This window comes from Gallus gallus, chromosome 1 (assembly GCF_016699485.2).
Source record: "Gallus gallus isolate bGalGal1 chromosome 1, bGalGal1.mat.broiler.GRCg7b, whole genome shotgun sequence".
In the NCBI taxonomy this organism is placed as follows: domain Eukaryota; kingdom Metazoa; phylum Chordata; class Aves; order Galliformes; family Phasianidae; genus Gallus; species Gallus gallus.
Window position 1 is genome coordinate 155,052,684 of NC_052532.1, and position 18,074 is coordinate 155,070,757.

At 41.8% G+C, this 18,074-nt stretch overlaps 2 protein-coding genes across 4 annotated transcripts in view; both read left to right on the plus strand.

Annotated features, from left to right (window-relative positions):
* The window catches only part of LOC124417285, a 37,405-nt gene extending 24,852 nt beyond the window's left edge, over nucleotides 1-12,553 (plus strand). Inside the window, exon 2 of the mRNA XM_046901945.1 lies at nucleotides 11,517-12,553. The gene's annotated coding sequence lies outside the window, so the exon portion shown is untranslated. The remainder of the gene's footprint in view (nucleotides 1-11,516) is intronic.
* Nucleotides 1-18,074, plus strand: part of TBC1D4 (TBC1 domain family member 4) — a 107,354-nt gene that overhangs the window by 28,202 nt on the left and 61,078 nt on the right. The window lies entirely within an intron of this gene.

Genomic DNA, 18,074 nt, shown 5'->3' on the forward strand with positions numbered 1-18,074 from the left:
TTTCTTTATGTAAATTGATTTATTTCCCTTGTGAGCATGAAGCTAAATTCTGCTTTTACATTTTATTAATTGTAAAAGCTATTGTGAAGAATAAATCCATAAATTTAGTGCTGTTATACTTAGGATTTTCTATCTAAATCATTATTGTTACAGTACAGGCTGAAGGTACAAAAAAGAAAAAATTCTGGAAGTCACAGAAGTGTTCTGTAACAGATGGTCTGCTATGTTGGAGCTCTTATTTTCTCATGTGAACTCTGTTCTCTAGTCATAAAATTATTATTCATAGCTTTTCTCTATTTGCCCTTGTTTTTCTCCTCATACTGTTGCTGAATTTCTATGTTGCCCACATAATAAGACTGTTTAGGATGATGATGACAGAACAGGTTCCTCAACCATATGGGTTGTACATGCAGTGCGTTGTAGATCAGACCCCTTGGAAAGCAATCCTAAAACAACAGCCTTCAGTAAGAAACTTCGATTAGAACAGTTATGTTGTTGGGTTGTCTGTTATTTCTGTGTGGATTTTGTATTGATTAAAAGCTTGTATGGGATGAAGAAAAAGAGGAAAGTTGAAAAGTTGTAGCATGTGTATTTATTTGTACAGATTTATAAGTTACCTAAATATGTTCATAGGTACCTTGGTGCAGTGTGGCATGGATATAGCTGACAGAGCTGAGACTCTGGTGCGGTGGAACTGGTTCTTCAAGGTTCTGTGAAGATGGGGAAAACAACAGGAGGACCACTTTGTGCACTGTGGTGTGTTTAGGAGGAATCTAAGTTCGTATTTTAAGATTGCCTGTACTGTAAAGTAAAAGTAGAAATCCTTCCATCAGTTCAGAGGTTCACAGGAAGTTGAACCTTGACCAGAAGGCTTAACGTTGCAATAATTGTTGATGCTGTAATGCTCTGTAAATGTAACAGAGTTGTTAAAGGTTATTGCTGACCACCAACCCAGTCAGCAGTCTGGGGAATAAAAATGGGGTCCTTTAGTTTGGATGTTCTTGTAGTCGTGGGAGAGGACGAAAGCTGAAGCCAAGAAAAAATTCAGCTGTAATGCAGACATAGGCTTTAGTGCCCTGAGTTATTGATCAGTCTGTTACCTTTTTGGATCCAAAGAGATGGTACTCTTAGTCATTCTTGCTTGTATCTCACATTGAGACGTATGTGAAAAATTGGTTGAAAATCCTATTGTTGTGCCCTGTATTTCACAAAGTGCTACCTTTATACAATAACAACTTCATCACTGGTCTAGTGTGCATCAGTTCATCAAACAGGTGTTTTGGTGTTCACATAGGTGCAGAACTATGATATGTTGTGAACCCATTGCCATTTAACTCAGTTACTCAGTTACACATAAGGCAGTTTTGCTCTCCCCTCTGTGTTGATACTGAAAAGCATGCAAATTTATCACTCATTTTAACATTCTGAGAGGATAATGTTGTTATGAACAGCATGTGCCTTGCTGGGCGTAGTGGTGTTTTGTGTGAAGTACAGTCTTGAGTGATAGATTTAATCTTATTACAACGAAACTGATAGCATTAGCAGTTGAGGACACTCTTGCACAGCTGAACAGCTAGAGTCAATGCTGCATTGCAGAGGGTGATGTGCAAGCATAAATAATGACATGATACTGTCCTCAGAGAGCGTCTTTGAATTGATGTACTTCCTGCTGATGCCATCTATTCTGGAAAGTTGTTCTTGAGTCCAACACCAAACAGATCAGAGGCCTGTGTTCAGGCTATGCATCTGCTTGTGGTTTGGCCTGGGTTTCTTGTAGAGCAGGCAGAGGGCCTCCAAGGGTAGGTAGGTACTTTGTGTGGTTCAGAGTGCTTCCAGTGTGGAGTGTTCTGGGTTGGAAAGCATAAGCGTTATGATGGTATGGTGTTGAAGGGATTATATCATGTCCTGAAAATGGGCTGAAGGGAAGATAATGAGTGGTTAAAGATGAAGAGCAGCAGTTGAGGGTCAGTATTGTGATACTAAGGAAAAAAAGAGTCAAATCTTCTACTGTCTTACTGTTATCCCTTCTTGTAAAAGGGCTCTGCAGCAGCAGATTATTGTTGCCTTAATGCCTTATGTTTGAGGAGATAACCTGGTATGACTATAAGAGCCAACAGGGATCCTGGGAGTGAGTTTGTATGCACTGCATGGCTGAACAAAGATGAAGACTGGAACTGAAAGCAAGTGGCAAATGGAAAGGCATCAGCTAGCATTTCCAGGAGATTTTGGTGGCCACTGAAATGTGGCCTGACCTCCAGTACGGTGTGCAGGTTGGGTGCACACAGGAGGGGATAAAAGTACTAGAGAGCAAACAAAGGAGGGCTGCGAAGATGATGAGGCTCCAAATGGAAAGATGTATGAGGAGCAGCTGAGGTTCTGAGGGGAGGCCTCATGGTGACTGCAGCTCCTTCCAGGGAGAAGAGTGGCAGTGCTGAGCTCTGCTCTCTGTGACAGGGCCTGAGGGAACGGCATGGAGCTGTGTCAGGGGAGGTGCAGCTGTGTGTTAGGGACAGGGTCTGCTCCAGAGAGTGGTCAGGCACTGAACAGGCTCCTCAGGGCAGTGATCATGGCACCAAGCTACTGGAGCTCAAGGAGCATTTGGACAGTGCTCTCAGGTGTAGGGTTTGGATTTTGGGTGGTACTATGTGGAGCCAAGAGCTGGACTCGGGTATCCTTGGGGATCCCCTCCAATTCAGGATATCCTATGGTTTTCCTATACAAGAGTTTTCCTCTAAGGGTTGTCTCTTCAGAAGCTCAGTTCAGGTTACTGCATGAGCTAGGAGCAACTGTGGGCACTCAAGACTTAAGCCACTCAAGTACGTGAAGCAAAGGATTGAATTCATCATGGAAAAGTTTCTGGGTGCTTGGAGTGAGCTTTAGGTGAAGCTGACTGTTGGAATTAATAAAGCATCTAACCGTAATTGAGTCCCCACACCACTGTAAACAAAATAGTTTTACTGGTGAAGAGGCAGCTTCTTTCTCAATGAAGGGAGAGCTATAGAGAACAAATGGGTAATGCTGATCCATCTTCCTCAGTATGTGATAAATGTGTTTGCCATCCATTTCTGTGGATCATTTCCTTTCATTTTACACATGAAGTACGACATTAAGAAATTGTTCATTTTATGGATGCAAAATAGAACGACATTTGTGAATCTGTATTTGGTTAGCAGAGCACTTATTTAGAAATAGTCAATCCATTTTACTTAGTGTTTGTACTCATTTTGACTAGTTACAACTTATTTCACAGAATCGTAGAATGGCTTGGGTTGAAAAGGACCACAATGATCATCGAGTTTCAACCCCACCTGCTACGTGCAGGGTCGCCAACCACCAGACCAGGCTGCCCAGAGCCACATCCAGCCTGGCCTTGAATGCCTCCAGGGATGGGGCATCCACAACCTCTTTGGGCAACCTGTTCCAGTGCGTCACCACCCTCTGTGTGAAAAACATCCTCCTAATATCTAACCTAAACCTTCCCTGTCTCAGTTTAAAACCATTCCCCCTTGTCCTATCACTGTCCACCCCTGTGAACAGTCATTCCCCCTCCTGTTTATATGCTCCCTTCAAGTACTGGAAGGCCGCAATGACGTCCCCCCAGAGCCTTCTCCTTCTCCAAGCTAAACAGTTCCAGTCCTCTCAACCTTTCTTTGTAGGAGAGGTGCTCCAGTCCTATGATCATCTTATTGGCCCTCCTCATGAATGCCTATATGAGGCTTGGGTTTCATTGTTTTTGCATTTAATTAGTGAGAACAATCAAGAGTCTGAATTTCAGATCCAGAAGTATTTTGCTAATAGTATCAGAAAATGTTTTCACAATACAGCTGTCAGAATGCCTGCTGATTTCAAGTGTTGTGTTTTTTTTTTTAAAGAAGTAATATTTTTCTGCCAGAATGTGTGAAATTTCATACTGCAGTTTAATATTAGTAATGAAATCACTTCCCTGCCAGACTGAAAAATAAGTCTCAAACAGTGGGGTCACAAACTATCCTTGAGTACAGCTGTGAGATACGCTTGCTGTGAGTGCTGATGTTCTCTTGTTCAGTGTCGGTTCCCTAAAGCTTGTTTTTCATAGCCTGCTGGAGGAAATGTGTGCGTCGCTAATCCTGATGCTACAGCAAATGCGAAATATTGAGAAGATTTTCAGACTTCTCAAAATAAATTGCTTTCTAATAACTTTGGTACTCGTTTCTGCTGTGGTGTCTTGGTATTATGATTTTCCTGGTTTGTCATAGCACGTATGGAAGTGGAGGCTCAGTGTGCTGCAGGAGTTATAAGGTCAAACACTGAATTCACACTGGGGCTTAGAGAGTCAGTTATACAAATACTAGTGTAAAGTACACTTGGTTATGAACTACGGATGTATTAGGAAAATTAGGTGGTAATGGAGATTTGAAGGAAAAAATCCAATAAAATGTGTATTTATATCATTTAGAAAATACTGGTCTTCGTCTCCTTTTCTTTGTCAACGCTTCTAAATGACATGAGTTATCCCATTGCTTATTTCTGCTCTTGATCTCACTGGACAGCAAAAGTGGTTCATGCCACTCGAGTGGTTAAGAGTCCACATAATGTTTGGACAGACAGTGTTTCTAGACATGTGCTTCAGCTATGCCCGATTGGACACGCTGCGGTTACAGTCACCAAATTTTCACAGAGTGGGGATTTAACCTAATCTGTCTGTTCCATTGACTGCACCGATGAACAAACTTCACTCTTCCATCAGTTTCCACTTATTCGTATTCCAATACGAATAGAAGTATTCATCGACTTAAGGTTTAAGTAGTTCTGCAGCAAAATTCATGATAAGATGCTTGTACTTTGTGCACTAGAAAAATGCTGGAGGTGATGAGGGGGAGAGAAGGATTATTATTGCAGAAATAGCTAAGATAGTCTATTAAAAACCCCCACTCTCTATGTCTCAGTATCGGTGGGTTTAAAGGGTAATCTTTGCATCCTTCTATGTCAGTTAATATATTTGCCAAGAATCAGTCATTTTCCTTCCTTTTTTGTAATTTTATATAAACTCATTGTATCTTTGTGTTGTCTTGTAAGGACTGCATCTCTAGTGAGGCAAGAGGTAGGGTTTTCTTGTTTGTTTGTTTTAGTATTTCAATTTCAAACCGTTCTGCTTCTGTTCCTTTGTGTTGCTCAGAGTGCCTTAAGCAACGTGCATATGGTGCCAAACTTCCACATGTTCCAGTGCTTTTTTTTTTTTTTAAACTTTAGAACCAAGAGGAACTGCATGTAGTCACAAATAAGTGCTTGAAATGTAACTTGGCTCTTGTAACGCTGAAGTTTTACTGAATGGCTTAAAGTGAAGAGCTTCAGTCTCTGATTATGCTACTTCATATACAAAAAACAATGAACCCTTGGTTACCTTAGCTGTAACACATTCTTCACTTGTGCTTCATCTCATGGTCTATATTGGCTTTTGAGAAGCTGCTTGTATTCAGTAATTCACTCCTCAGGTACTTGCATTTATTGTTAATGCAGCAAGCAGTTAGGTAGGTATATATCACTTATGTAGAGCAACAGTAGTTCATTCTGCCTTCCCCCTCTCCCACTTCTCTGTTGAGGACAACAGAGCTCCAATCCTGCACCCTCCCCTGCTGCAGCATCCTTATGCCACTACTCCTGTATGATGCATCCTATCCGTCTCATCTGTCCATGTTTGCAAGTGTGGAGCTCGCAAGATGCTCCCAGCATTGTGTAAAAGAGACCCTCACGCTGCTCTTCACAGAGGTAAGCTGCAGCTGAGTATCTGCTTAGTGGCTGTTTTTAAAAAGCAAAGCTTTGAAGTGCTTCAAATAACACAGTGGTATGTGTACCTTTTGATACAAAGGATGTTTGATACAAGTAGGAGAAAATACTGAAATATTAAGATAAGCAAATTTTGCCCTTATGAACAATGATTCCCAGGGGAGAGCTGACAGCGATCGAAGTTTACCAAAGCAGAACTGTACTTTCTCTCAGTTCGTAATGGCTGGATAAACAAACACCCTTGATTAAAAAGAAAGTGGGCGAAAGCACACTAGTGGCTGTTGGTGTTACTGCCCAGTTCTGAAGGAGATGAGTATATTGCAAAGCCCAGGTCTTCTCAGTGCCCTGTGATGAACATCAGTTCAAGTATGCCTGTGTTTTCTTGTACAGCTTTTGCTGTCAACACCTAAGAAATAGTGGGACTAGCTGTAGCTTCTAAAGTGGGTAACCTTAACTGTTTTTAGGCTGACGTTTTCTTCCTCCTCTGGAAAATCAGAGTTGGATTTTGGTTGAGGGGAGCGGTCCATAATGGAGCAGAACTTAGTTCATCTCATGCCAAATACCAACACTTGATATCAGTGATCTTTGACTCAAATATTGCTCTTGGGTACATTCATCGTTCCCATTGTTCTATAACGTGGCAGGAAAAACAGTTGTGGATAATTGTTAGCAGGGAAAAATCTGCAAACACTGGGAGCTGAAACAGCTCTTGGAGCTGTGTAACAAAACCCCAAAATGTTGGCAGTGTTTTGGACCTGGAGGGGGATTTTTTTGTTGGTAAACGTTAGCAGTGGTTTCAGAATGGTGCGTGTTGTCCTTTTCACTCTGTGTGTGGTACTGTGTTACACTGCACATCTAAAATGTAATCTTCCAAAGCTGTGGTTTCACATCTCTCCACCCCAAAGGGAATAACTTGTGGGGAACGCATAACTGATAAATCCCGATGCTATGAATTTGAATTCCACCTTTGAGTGACTGGCAGCGACACCTTGGGTGTTGGATTCCTTTTCTAACATGCAGGAAACATGCCAGGTGGCAGCCCTGTTTTTGGATGTGCATAGGTGGATGCCTAGGATCCTCGGACCTAACGGATTAGTTCAACAACACCTTTGAGTGCATCTCCTCTTAAACCCAAGCTCTTGTCCATTAGACAGTATTTCCTATTTGGAAAGCCTTCAGACCAAAGCCTGAGATGGGTACAGGTCAGAGCACAAGATGTATTCCAACTCTTGTTCAAACCTGTCTGCTTTGCAACAAAGGTACAGGGAAAAGTGCTCAGGTGCTGGCTCTATAGTTACTGAGAAGTATCTTCTGGGCTTTGCTTACATGGCTAACATGGCTGATCATCAGCTGCAAAAATGTCAGTTGCTGGAAAACTCTGCATTGAAGATGTGTGGTCTGATTTCTGTTTGATCATTAAGACACTTAAATATTTTAAGCCTCTCTTCCATTAAGCCTCTTTGGTAATATCATTTGATTCAAAAAGGCAGGATTAGATATGAAGTTCTTTATTAGGAATTTATGTACAATGAAACTTCATATCCAGTATACACAGAAACTTTCTAATGTGATCTTGTGAGTGACCTCAACTTAGTCATTTATTCTGTAAGTTATTTCTCTTCCATTAAATTGGTTGCATGCTTCCTTTCAGATGCTTAGATTCATCTGTGGGATGTGCCAAAGGATTTTAAAAGGATCCACTGAATGGTGACATACTACTCTGACTTCATTGTTCCCAAGTACTAAGATTTAGGCAAGTTATTAACCTTAGTGTTATCAGCGAGTATAGGTGCTGTACCTGCAAGAAAAAAACTTGTCTTCTCTCAGTCTATCTGAAAACCTTTCTGTTTTGGGTACATTCAGCTAGTTCATGTTTTGTAATTGGAGACACTGTGTTGAATACCTTTGTCAGCACATCTACTTGGTGCAGATGACATCTCAAGTGTATGCTGATGGTTTTGGAGAGTCTACTATACTGAATCACTGATTTTATGACACTGTAGTATAGTTATTTCCTTGATTTGTTACCATTTTCAGGAACAAAGAGCTGGTAGGTAGTTCTGTGCTGCCAGATAATATCATAGCTGCTGCTGTACCAATAGCAGCAATGCTATTCTAGTAGAGCTATTGGATGGGAACAAATTATGGTATCTCTTGGAACAGTTAATGGCATAATAGTTGGCTTCTGAGATGACAGTAAATGGATTTTCTGTTGCAGGTGGTATGGTTGACTGGGTGTATTCTTAGTCTGTTTTACTGGTGGTTTGTCGGCTGTAAAACTCTTGGGTCTCACTGAAAGTCTGTCTAAAATAAAAGGCAAAATAAGTTGTGAAATAATGGAAGTAGAATTCTATATATGTCGTGCATGTAGCAGGGGTGCTAAATGGAAAAACAATTTACTCTGCAGTGCAGTAATGGCTTCTTTGCAGGCATAACTTCAGTTTGGTTAACAGTTACAACGAATAACTCTTTCTCTAGATTCTTAGGGTGGTAGATGTAGACTAAAGGGAAGGAGTTCCTTGTACAACTGACATCTGTGTAGGAGTAGTGAAACTTGAATCTGCAGCTGATTCCACCCTGTCATGCTTTCCCCTCCCCCACATCTTTTTCTTGCACTTCCATTTTATTCATCAGATGATTAGTACACATGAATAAGTTATGTTAATAATATTCCTCACCATCTTTTATTTACCACCCACTAAATTATTAATCCAGTCTCATTATTACTGGGTATTACTCATAATAAATGCTCATGTCTAAAGCATGAGAAGTCATGTTTTGACTGACAGTCTCAGAACTACTGCAGTTGTGAATTTTGCGTTAGCTCACTTTATCAAAAATATGAGACTCAGACTAAGTTTTAAAGTGTTATGTGGCTATCTTGGATTTGAAGATCACTGACTAGCCAAATGTGGTGGTACTACCACTTGCCTAAGGAGGAGTAGGAAGGGAAGGCTTAGCACTTGAGAAGCCAAGTGATGACTGTTGGTCACTGTTGGTGTCCATGTGAAACTCACTGCTCAGCTTCTCATCGGATAATATGAAAAGTCTGCATTGCTGCAAAACAAATACTTCTTGCCATTTTGTGAGTTATGGACTTTCGCATTTTGATCCACTTCTGTCTGTTTTAAAGAGATAATAAAGTTGTATTGTAATCTCTGGATGCTCCGTCCCTGGAGGTGCTCAGGGCCAGGTTGGATGGGGCCCTGGGCAGCCTGGCCTTGTATCAGATCTGGAGGATGGGGGCCCTGCATGCAGCAGCTGGGTTGGAGCTCGGTGATCCTTGAGGTCCCTTCTAACCTAAGCCATTCTGTGATTCTTGGGCTGTATTTAAGGGGAAAGGGGAATCAAATCTAAGTAGAGAAGCCTCTGAACTTAGACTATAGTAAACTAAGAGGTACTTACATTCTATTTTTGTTTCACGTTATGGCAACAACTTTTTTGTTTAAATGACAAAGTAGTGGAAGGGCAGCATTTGAGCAAACAGGTTTGTTTGCTCTTTCTCTCTGCTGTTAGCAAATACAACGAAGAACAATTCCTCTCTTGCTTCCTAGTCAAACAAGCACAGCGGCAGAACAGTGAAACCTCTTTATTCCAAAAAAACCCGAACAATCTGTGTCCACTGTCAGGGATTAGGTAAGGTGATTCACTTAGAAAACAACACAACAAAAAAATCATCCGTCACCCGCACAAAAGCCTTTGGACTGTGTAGCTGGGCTACTTTTGCTTAAAAAGTAGTACAAGTTGTAATAATACTCATACCATATCTTCTTCTATTGCATGGGGTTGTATGGAAATCTTACTGCTCTACACTGATGTGTATCAGACCTAACGCATTGCATGCAAGGTGTATAAAGTGCTGATCTCGTGGCTGAATTTGAGAGGTCTCTTTCATAGAGACCTGCTTACTAGGAACCATTCTAGAAAGCAGCTGATCTGGACTCTTCTGGACATGGATGTGAAAGGAGACAGCTTAGAGCCTGCATCCTTACAATGCAGAAACATAGGTGGGACAGGAGGGTAGTGGTTTACTGCCAGAATCAGCAGAGGTTTCCATTTTTCATCTCCTTAAACACCTCAGACTCTAATGAATTCAATGCTGTAACCTTCACCTCTACTTTTTGGGAAGTAATTGTCCCTCTGTACTCAGCACTGGTGAGGCCGCACCTTGAGTACTGTGTACAGTTTTGGGCCCCCCACTGCAAGAGAGACATCGAGGGCCTGGAGTGTGTCCAGAGGAGGGCAACAAAGCTGGTGAGGGGTCTGGAGCACAGGCTTTATGAAGAGCAGCTGAAGGAGCTGGGATTGTTCAGTCTGGAGATGAGGAGGCTCAGGGGAGACCTCACTGCTCTCTATAACTACTTGAAGGGAGGCTGTAGTGAGGTGGGGGTCAGCCTCTTCTCTTGTGTGACTAGTGATAGGACTAGAGGGAATGGCTTCAAGCTGCGCTGGGGAAGGTTCAGGCAGGACATTAGGAAATACTGCTTCTCTGTAAGGGTGGTCAGGCACTGGAATGGGCTGCCCAGAGAGGTGGTGGAGTCACTGAGCCTGGAGGTGTTCAAGGAACGTTTGGATGTTGTGTTGAGGGACATGGTTTAGTGAGAACCATTGGTGATGGGTGAATGGTTGGACTGGATGATCCTGTGGGTCTTTTCCAACCTTTGTGATTCTATGATTCTATGAGTCTGTAGGCAAATTTGCTAAGCAGATCTGCTAAATAAAAGAACTTGTGCTTGTGAGTATAATGAACACAGTAGTAAGCAAGCTTACTTTTTTGCCCTTCGTAATATGACGAGGAATACTTTCTCAGTTTCCTCTTTGAAAATTAAACAGGCTTGCACAGGGTCCTCAATGAACTCTGAGAAAGCAGCAGAACAATAGGAATGAGGCTGGGCATTGCAGCTGCTCAGCCACACCTCTGTTCCTTTGCCAAGTGCTCTGAAGCCCACTGTGCGTGCAGCAAGGTTTATTTACTGCACCTTTGCTTGTGGGTGGGTGTTTCTTGCTCTCTTCCTTGCTGACCTCAAAATAAAAGCCTACTGTCCAGTTCTTGGCTGTCTATGTGGGAAGCTGGTAGCCAATAACACACAGCTGAATGACCGCTATGTAAAAATATGAAGGTTGAAGTGTAAAAGGCTCCTTTCTGTTAGAGTAAAGCACTGGTGGTGCACAGAGGCATGAGAACAGCCCTACAACTAAGCTACTGCTCCAAAGCAGCAGACATGGAGGCAAGAGTTAGTGGTTGCCACGTGATCATTTTCTGCATTAAAGTTAGAAGTCTCCCCTATTAGTGCATCTATCAGTTAGTCACTGGTAGCAAAGGCATGCAGTAGGACCTGTGCTGCCCTTTCAGTTCAGGGACTGCTACTGTGTTGGAACAGTGTGATTAAATCTAGGTGTTAGGCTGTTAGAAGAAGATAAGAAGTCTATTTTACAATAAGAAGTCTATTTTACAATATTGTAAAATGTTGTCTGGTTGTTAACCATCTGTGGTGGGGTCAACCTTGTCCAGCATCCAGACGTGCAGCCAGCTACTCACTTATCCCCTTCAGCTGGGAAGGGGGAGAAAATGAGATGGAGAAATGCATAGGTTGATCTAAAGAGAATTCACTTACCAATTATCATCACAGCAAAACAGACTGGACTGAGAGAAAATCATATTTTTGCCGATTGAAATCAGTTTGGATGTTGAGAAACCAAGACAAAAACCTAAACACCTCCCCTCTCCCCTTCTTCCCAACTTTGCTTCTTAGAATCATAGAATCACAAGGTTGGAAACAACCTGCAAGATCATCTAGTCCAACTGCCTTCCCATTCCCATTGGTACCACGAGCTACTAAACCATATCTTGTAGCTCTTCTTCATTCCTGCCATTCTCCAGCAGTGATGGGCAACAAGGAATTCAGGTTCTGGTCAGTCTATAACAGCTCCACTCTTCTACTCCTTCCTCCTCATGCTTTGCCCCTGCTTCGGTGTGGGTCCTTTTCATGGGCTATGGGGGATTGCCTGATCCAGCATCTGGAGCACCTCCTCCCCTCCTTTCTCTGCCACCTTGGTGTTTGTAGGGCTGTTTCTTGTGCTTTGTACAGCACTGCCTGTGTGATGTTTTGCCCTTTACATACAACTTCCCTGGGGCACCACCATGGTTGCCGGGCCCAGCCATGCCCTGCGTTTTTACTCAGGAGAGGGAAACATCAAACTTACACCAAGCGTTGGATACCTCATTCCTTTTAGGGCTGTCTCGGCTGTCATCACGTCTGTTCTGTCCTCCTTTGACTATCACTGCACTACCTGCAGTGCCTGTAATGGGGCTCAGTGCACGTGCTCCAGGCCTGTGGAAATGTAAGAGTGCCTCAGTGCAGAGTGTTTTATCATAGAAGGACAGCATATGTTTTGCTGGGTAATGGAGAGTGGTGTTCAGATAAGCAGTGAAATAATACAAATAGAGCTTTGTTCTTAAAGTGGTTAAGGGATGTCTTCTATTAGAAAGGGCAGCTTCTTCTCCTACTCAATCTTTTAGGTATTTTAAATGACCTATGGACTTCAGAGCTCTGAAACTCCATTTTTTGCCAGTTTTTGAACAGCAGCTGCTAGAAGGAGTCTCATAGCCATAGGTTTTTTACCTGTATTTGAAGAGAACTTGCTCACAAAGCCTGTGAAGGTGCTGGGCAGCGTTGGTGTGGAAATCTTCTGATACTTGTAAATGAGCATTTGGAATTCTTTTACCTTTTATGGGCATGAGTTTTTAAGTAAACCCTGGAAAAAAAGGAAAAAAAAAAAAAAACAAAAACACACACACAAAAAAACCCACTGTGATGTTGCAATCTTATTTACAGCTGTAAGGCTGCGGAGAGACCTGATAGCAGCCTTTCAGTATCTAAAGGGGAGCTATAAGAAAGAGGGGGATGAACTCTGTGTTAGGGTCTTCTGCGACAGAACAAGGTGAAAGAGTTTCCAAGTAAAATGGGAGATTTAGGCTTGATATAAGGAAAAAGTTTTTTATAATTAGAGTGGTGCAGCACTGGAACATGTTGCCCAGAGTGGGATGGTTGATGTCCCATCCCTGGAGACATTCAAGGTCAGGCTGGATGGGGCTCTGATTAACCTGATGGAACTGTAGGTGTCTCTGTTCATTGCAGGGGAGTTGGACTAGATGACCTCTAAGGGTCCCTTCCAACTCAAATGATTCTTTGATTCTATGAAGGACAAACACGGCAACAAACATTATTGGTGTGATATCCTGAGAAAACACCAGGGGAGATCTTCAGCATCACAGCTTTCAGGTGCGTCTCTTCCTTGTTGGCTGCATGTTTAGCACCAACTGTTGAGGAGGGTTCCCATCTGGCAGGGGTTCCACCTTTCCTCTTGTCACTACTCAGACAATTCTTTCTGCCAATTTCAGGCTTTCCACTTGTTCTCCCTGCAGTCAGGGTGAAACATACAGTTTTGCTTTTTGTCCATTAACATTTTGATAAATGCCTGGAGCACGTATGTGTGCTTTTAGCAGCTGGAGTTGCTTTGCTCTTTCACCTCTTCCCCTAACTAATTTCAGCCCTTAAAATACCAGGTCTTGCTCTGAAGGCAGAACTCTGCTTGTTTTGAGAGGATTGGTGCTATGTCAGTAATTATGTGCTTTTTCTTCTTAGGTCGGTATTACTGAGCTGTTAGCTGCGTGTCAGCTTCCTGTCAGGTTCCTTCTGAGAACTGCAGAGCACAAAGTGTTGTATTCTTCCATGTTTTAACATAATAGGGGATGTGTAAAAGCTTAACTACCACATGCTTTGTTCTTATGAGACTAAAAAGTCTTCGGATTTGACTGCTTCAATAGCCGCATGTCCTCTTTTCTCCCCTAAAAACCACGGTGGATTAAACCCTGAAAAAGAAATCAAAGAACATGAATTAGAAGCAATGGATGATAGCTTTCTTCATCAAGTATCCTCCTCTGTTTTCTTAAAGCTTTTTTCCTATTTAAAGAATCTTCTAAAATCGGAGAAGGTAGTAGAAAGTAGAGAAGCTTGCCACAGGCTATAGAGAAAATCATTAAATAAGGGGTGCTCTTTTTAAATCCTTGCGTAGTATACAAGTCTTCTAAATATCTAAATATCTTTTGTTTGCTGGATTGAACTGGATTGAGAGTATTCCATTAACTGGGTACAAATCATGCGGGGATGTTTTTTTTCTTAGAAGAGTGACAGCTCTATAACTGTAGGTTTCCAGATTATGAAATGTGGTCATTTAAAGACTGTGGGGAGGGGGGGAATCCTGATTTTTGAGAGGAAGGTGTGCATCACTGAGGTTTTATCGAAGTGTGGCAATTTGTGAAGCATGTGTATCATGAGCAGTTCTTAACTGCTTGGGAACCCACAGCCGGTAATTGGTGTAGCTGTATGTTAACAATGAAAGGCTCCTGGGGGGAAAATAATAATAATACTAATTGCCTGCAAGATGACTCTATTTCTGGTAAAATAATTTTCACGGTCAGCTTAAATTACAGCAGCATTACCTTACTTTAGTCTTCGTTTCCTGCCTATATTGATAGGTCCAGAAAAAAAACCCAAAATGCTGGCACTGTAGTTCTTTACTTCTGAACTGTAGAGTCATCAAATAGTTATCATTGGAAATAAGTCTTGTAACTCTTACGTTTCATGTTGCACTTCCATGTGTTACACCAGGATGTTGTTATATGGCACGTTTGTTATTATCTTATGTGTCCCTTAGAAGTTCTGCCTTGAAATTAGCCTCCTGCTTACCTGGTTATCCACCTGAGCCAGACTGATTTCCAGAAGTGATGAGCGCTCAGTCTTGATGCTTTAGGGAACTATTTGGAAGGCTGTTGTTCTTTGATCTGTGCTCGTACCTAAAGCTTCAGACCTGTCAACCTAACAAGTTGTAGCAGAATTTGTTCTGTGTTCCTGTCATTAGCTGAGCTTGTAGGTAACAATTTTTTCTAAGCTCTTCTTTTAGCATGTTCTTACCATGAACTGATTTCTAATGGGTGCTTGAAGTACTTTCCTCTTCTGAAGTCAGAACAAAAAAGGGCACAAGTTTCAATTTGCTGTTGGGTAGGATTTTTTTCAGTTAATGTGAAAATGCTGTCGAGCCTCATAATTTCCTTGTGGCAACTCAGTGTTCTCCTGGATTCCCTATCCGCTATGGTCAGCCTCTGGCATCATTTCAATTTGACTAACAATTATTATGAGGCTGCTACTAATGGAAAGTGATACTGTCTCAATTATTACATGCTGGTGAGTGATTTGAATAGCTCTTCATATGTAATGCATCTTCGAAGCAGTCACATAAGTTGAGCAAAGATTGAGATAAGCAGAAGGATCTTGGCATAGAATAGGTCCTTTCATACTTATTCAGTAGTGGGGAAGAGTAAGCATGTGTAAAAGTGGAGATTATAGATCAAACACAGAGAAATGAAATCTCAGCTCTGCACACCATGTAGTAGAGGACAGTTGTCTCATGTAGTAGAGGCAATAGAAGCTCACTTTCCATCACCTCATATACTCTTCAGAAGGTCTGCAGTAGTTTTACTATGACATAAAATTGAACATCCAAGACTGAGCTAGTCATTCCCAGTGTTTCCATGAAGAGAAACAAGATGTAAAAGTCATTTTACAAGAACTGAACTGTCTGAATAGGGCAGCCTCAGCCTGGCCAGTATCAACTCTGAATGCTCTTGTATACCACTTAAAAATGTTTTACATACCAAGTACTTTATTTGGAGGAATGGACGTGTTTGCTTATGTTTTTATATTGCTTTTACTTACAATTTGTCATTGCATTAATATACATCATAATCGTTTTATACCAGCCTCCTCTCACACACACACACAAAAAATAATCCTACTTGTGTCAGCTTGATTCCTCTTTTTTTAAGATATGAAGATGTTAATATATTGAGCTTTACTCACTTCTGTTCATGTAACAGCTACAAATCCATACAAACTAAATTCCATCTTAGTCTTTGAACTTAATTGAGCTTCTCAAATTAATTGGACACTTTTTCACATTTTTCTGGTTAGCTGGCTTCATATGCATTTCTAAACATTTACAGTTTTAATAATGTTCACTTGATAAGCCTCTGAATCTTTTACTCCCGTTTCATTGTAAAATTTGGTTTTGAAACACCTGAGACTATGCTACCTATGATTGAAAAATAAATCTATCCAACAGAATAGATCTAAATAGTGTAGTGTATTTGTTGTGTTTGGGATGAGCTTCAAAGTGGAGAGATCGTTACTGCATCTCTCTGTAGTTCATCAATGTCTACTGTATGGATAAGTGTGGAATTGTTTTGGAAGCCCTTACAGGTGATACAGCATGCAAAGGAAGGTATGCATGCCAGTCCCCCCACACAAGAGGTTGAAGTTCTCTTGACTGATTGAAGTAACATGTATCTTGTCTTCCTAGATTTGATGAGTGGATACATCATTAAATGTGCTTACTCTCATTGAGACAAGTGACACGTCCTTGTTGGGTTTGCAAAACAAGTTTCAGCCTTGACTTCAGGGAGAACAGGACATCCAGACATGACCAAGAATAAATTCCAGTGTAGATAATTCCCAGATAGGGGAAACTCCCCTGGGAGAGAGAGGGTAGATGAGGAGAAAGGGGAGGAACGAAGTTCACTCCTTCAGGGAGCTTATTTTCCTATTCCCATCAGTAGCCTCATGTTTACTGCTAACTCTCCTCAGGAAATTGAGTTGCAGTTGCAGAAAGAAGTATTTCATAATCTGAACTATTTTAAGTTAAAAAAAAAAAAGTAATAAATTAGCTTCAGCTGCAGAATGGTGTAACTGGATAAAATGAGTTTTAAAGTCATCAGTCCTGAGAGGAAACTGTCTTCTTAAGAAAGAATAACTCTCGCTCCTACTTCTTAAACTTGAAGTTGCTTAAAGCCCACTCCTGCTTTGATTACAGCTGAGCATGAGAAGTAATATCTTGGCTGGAATGATTTAAGAAACTCCTGTGGTGTTCTGAAGCAAATGGGTTTTCCATTATCCTTTAAAATAACCTGCTGTCATAAGAATTCTGTTAGGTCAGTGGCGAAAGCACTTTTCCCATCTCATGCATCCCTGTGTGAACCTTTAAGTGAGCGTTTAGATTATAGGTTAGAAGCAGCCATGTCACAGAAATGGCTGTGTTATGTCTAAATACATTTTAACCAAACCCTAGACACTGGGTCTCTGCTTCACTTCTTCTGTACATGCAAGGAATATACCTCCATATAGGTACCCAAGTAAGATGTGCTAATAATACTAGGAAGGTGGAGATGCTGGCAGGAAGCAGTGTGGGCTTCCAGATTCCAGAAATCCGTGGAGTATTTATGGTCTTACTGCTAGGATGGGATAAAGCCCATGCCACCCTTCTTGCTGAGAATGCTGTTAGCAGTATTAACTCTGTAATTTCACAGAATCATAGAGTAGCTTGGGTAGTTGGAAGGGACCTCAAAACCCACACAGTTCCAAGCCCCCTGCTGTGGGCAGGGCTGCCACCCACCGGCTCAGGCTGCCCAGGGTGCCATCCAACCTGGCCTTGAGCACTTCCAGGGATGGGGCACCCACAGCTTATCTGGGTAGCTGTGCCAGAGCCTCACCACCCTCTGAGTCAAAATTTTCCTCCTAACGTCTAAGCTGAATTTCCACTGTTTTAATTTAACGCTGTTTAGTTCCAGCTGACTTCCTTGTGTGACCTGCATAGACAGGAGCCAGCCCCAGCAGCTGGTTCCCCGAATCCTTCACTTAGCAGGAGCTGCTGGATGGACTTAGCTTAGAAATAACCACCATGCCTGCTCAAGTGAGAAAACAAAGATCACTTGGGAGCACTGAGACAGGGAGTGTCTATCAGCAGCAATTAGTGACGCACTGCAAACGTTATTTTACCTGAGGTAAAGGAAAGTGTTTGCTTAAAAACAAAGCCTCACCGCGTGCTGTCAGCTCCCTTCCATCTGTTTTGGTTCTCTGTATTGATTGCATATTGTGTTCTCTGCCTTATACGGTAACTGCCTGCCTTCGTGCCCTTTGCCTACAGTTTTACAGAGCTTAGTATGAAAGCCAAAACAAAGCAACTTTCTCGTAAGCTTTCTGGGAATGCATGCAAACGGTCTCCTGGGTCTTCTTCCCCTTAGATTGCTCATCTTGTACATCAGTGTTGGTGCAGTAATCTTGCTTTACTGTTTTTGTACTTCTTTGACTGGTGTCAGAGCTTTCTGGGAAATCACTTCCATTTCTGCTACCCCTGAGTCCTATGAGCTGTGCTTTTTGAAATTAATTAATGTATTTATTTTTTTTTTGCTATTGATG